This window comes from Nuphar pumila, chromosome 9 (assembly GCF_984573655.1).
Source record: "Nuphar pumila chromosome 9, dmNupPumi1.hap1.1, whole genome shotgun sequence".
In the NCBI taxonomy this organism is placed as follows: Eukaryota; Viridiplantae; Streptophyta; class Magnoliopsida; order Nymphaeales; family Nymphaeaceae; genus Nuphar; species Nuphar pumila.
The window spans coordinates 121,498,604-121,502,371 of NC_143257.1; the positions used below are offsets into that span (position 1 = coordinate 121,498,604).

The 3,768-nt window shown below is 37.4% G+C and overlaps 1 long non-coding RNA gene across 1 annotated transcript; it reads left to right on the forward strand.

Moving 5' to 3' along the window:
- The first annotated feature begins 1,831 nt into the window (after positions 1–1,831).
- LOC149829150 (uncharacterized) lies at positions 1,832–3,192 on the forward strand. Its single transcript, XR_016434199.1, has 2 exons — positions 1,832–2,070; positions 2,920–3,192. It is a non-coding gene; the product is annotated as an uncharacterized LOC149829150 (long non-coding RNA).
- Positions 3,193–3,768: the final 576 nt, after the last annotated feature.

A 3,768-nucleotide genomic window follows, 5' to 3' on the forward strand; every position in this document is an offset into this window, starting at 1 on the left:
ACCGGATCCTATAGGGTCAGCATTTGGTTACAAAGAACAGGGTCTCCGATTAATTATCCGGGTCAAACCCATCAATTTCGATTATTAAACAGTAATGTTTTATGAAATTTTATTCCAAGCTAGGCTCGAAATTAAATATTTCCTTAAAAAATAAAAACAAGTTTATTTTTAAGCTGATTTCTTTGATTGATTAATTATTCTTTTGAACTCCACTGATTGGAAAAGCTGGATTAAATAATGTCAACAAAATTAGCAAACGTTAGGCTTATCTCTATTCCATATAGGGCTAAAATTTGTTGAGCCGGTCAAAAAATGAGTGTAGTTGAGATGCGTATGCTGAGATGGATGTATGAAAATACAATAAAAGATAAGATTCGGAACGAGGAGATACGTAAGAAGGTAGGCGTTGCACCCATTGAAAATAAGATAAGAGAGAATCGTTTACGGTGGTTTGGACATATTCGGCGAAGGCTTAATGATGCTCCAGTTAGAAGGATGGAGAAATGGGAAAATATATTAGTTAAAAGAGGTCGGGGTAGGCCTAGGAAGACGTGGATGAAGGTGATAGGAAATGATATGAATGCTTTGAACCTCAATGAGGACATGACAGTGGATAGAAATGATTGGAGGAGAAGGATTCATGTGGAAGACCCAGAATGATTTTCTTTTTTGATTTATATCGCCGATCCCAATCGTTTTGGAATGAAGGCGTAGTTGTTGTTGTTGTTGTATGGTTTTATGAAATTTTATACCAAGCTAGGCCCGAAATTAAATATTTTCTTAAAAAATAAAATCAAGTTTATTTTTAAGCTGATTTCTTTGATTAATTATTCTTTTGAACTCCACTGTTTGGAAAAGCTGGAATAAATAATGTCAACCAAAGTAGCAAACGTTAGGCATATGCCTAAAAAAAACGTGTCATGATAAGGCTTATCCCTATTCCATCCATGTAGGGCCAGAATTTCTTGAGCCGGTCAAAAAATTGGCCATCAGGTGGGGCCCTGGCAGTGGACCTGCCGACACCACCCCCACCCCGTTTGTTTAGCCAAGCATTTTAACAAAAAAGTTTTTTCCCTAACTTGGTTCATTTTGCACCATTGCCACTTTATGCCTCTTTGCATCCTATATATTTGATAAAACTAACAAAAAATGCCTCTTTTCCCTAACTTTGTTTGTATCGGATAAGGGACAAACAAACTAGAAATAGCCCCAAAGCATGAAGCTATTTATTAATCGGGTGTTTTCTGAATTTTTTCTTTACTATGTAAGAAAAGTTTTTTTATTTTTAATTAATTTTATAGGCGATATTTTCAGATAAAAAGGTGAGAAGAATAAAAATTTCAAGTATCCAGAGCTGATCCAATGATCGGGACCGTGTACTTTACAAATTGAACTACTCGGGCCACACAAAACACAGAAAATCGCTGTGCATTAACGATTTTCTGTGTTTTGTGTTTTATACAGAATATCACCGTCTGCGTAGTGATTTTTCGTGTTAGTGTTTTACACAAGAAAAGTCGATACACGCTTTTAGTGATTTTCTGGGTTTTGTGTGGCTGATGCACATGCACACACATCTTAAATAAACCAAAATGCCAAGATAAAGCTCCACAGTAAGTATTTGGTAAGAAAGGGCATGCGTTTCTAAAACTTCTACCAACTCAGCTTTCTCATAAAAGAGGGTTGGTGGGAATGGCAGCTGATGACGGTGCTTATCCACCAATACATACCAACTGGGATAAGCCTTATCACAACTTTAAGTTAGATCTCTCTCTCTCTCTCTCTCTCTCTCTCTCTCTCTCTCTCTCTCTCTCTTCTTGTAAAGTTAACATTCAAACAAGACGACCATGTTAGTCAAAGTAGTACGTCTATAAATTTCCCACTTCTAATGAACCTCATCTATAAATTTCCAACTAGTAATATACCTTACCTGCAAGTGAAGAGAGACAGAGATTACAACCCAACACAAAGCCATGGGATGCAGGTCATCAAATATAGTGAATGTCATGGGGGTGGCTGTCATCCTCTTCTTCCTTGTTGGATCATCCATGGCTGCCAGTCGTTGCAAAGGTATATATACATCATTCATGCACATCGATATAACAATCTTCCTCCTTTAACTCCTGTTTGGATAATGTCCTAGGCTTTGCATGTTATCAGCTAGAACATGAAATCGATCAGCTAGTTTCTTGGATACATGGTTACTTGGCATTAGAGCTGCAAATGGATCGGATACAGGCAATTTCTTGCTAGATCCGAATCAGCAACTGAAATTTACTATCCAGATAAGATCCAATACAGTAGGGCTAAATTAGGATCCAACATATTTGTGGTAATAATCGAACCTGTGATGAAAACAATAAAAACTAGGCTCTTTACATGAAAGAAAGTTTGTTTCGAATTAAAATACGGATCAAAATCCAATCCCAAATGAATTCCCATTTAGCAAAGCAGAATGCAATCCAAAATCACATTTGGATCTTATTATTGGGTCTAAATCTGAAAGTAATATGTTGGATTTGGATGGGTTGTCTAATTATATCCTGCCCGCTTGGAGGCTAGTTTGCATGTTTTCTCTGAGCTTCGTGAAGTATAGGGACATGTTGGGGCATTATGCTGCTCCTCACATGGAAACATTGCATTTTTTTCTCTTGAGAGAGAGAGAGGGGGGTGGGGGGAAGGCCACTCAACCTCATAGGTAGTAGTATGGCAAAAACTGTGCTAGTGAAGCCATAGATTGGATCTTGCTTATTGGTCGGATTCATCTACCATAACTTATATCAACTCTACTGTTGAGGGTTTACTCATGAAGTTGCACCAAATCACTTGTCTTAACATTGTAATTGTAATTATTTTGGTCATTAATCTTTTGCTTCAAGACCATGAGTTGCTAACATGAGATACAACAATTGGATGCAGGTAAGAGTGCATGGCCAGAACTGGTGGGTACACAAGGAAGCTTAGCCTTAGCCATTATTGAAAGGGAGAACCCCAATGTAAAGGCTAGCTTTGCGCCGGGGATAACATGTGCTACTAAAATTTTTCTCTGCAGCCGCGTTTGCGTCTATCTTAACACCTATGGAAGGGTGGCTCAAACCCCTACCGTAGGATAAATGACTCTTAAATATGTAACAATGTTACTTATAATTACTAAATAAGTGTGCTTGTTCACCATTTATGTATCAGCAAAAATATTTAATAAATAAAAAAGTTTGCCAATATCATGGATGAGTTTCATAAGCCTTGCTGGTAATGATGATTCACAACAATAGTATAGTTGGAACTCGCTTGAACATAAATAATTGCTATTGGTGCTTGAACATGAATAACTGCTATTGGTGCTTGAACATGAACACCCACACTTACATGACCTATTGTGGCTATTTCTACATGAACCACTTCTTGTATAGTTTTTGTCATATTTTATTTAACATCTTATAAATATAAGGATCTATCCATTTCATCCTTTATGGTGAGTTGTGCTGATTCTTCAGGGCCCTCTTGAAGAGCCAGTCAAAACTTGCTAGAAAATTGTTATCATCCATTTTCTTATTCACTTTGTGGAAGAGACATTACCACAGTTCTGGTCATGGCCAATTTCAATTGCAGGTTATAACAAACTTGTGATACAACCTTTTCTGATCCCATCTTTATCTTCCTCAGGGAGGGCAGATTGACCTTTCTTGGTTCTTTCAGGGAGAGGGTCTGAAACTGCATGGTTTAATCATCGTCTATTCTGCATTTTTCTGCTATGTTCTGCTCTCTTCT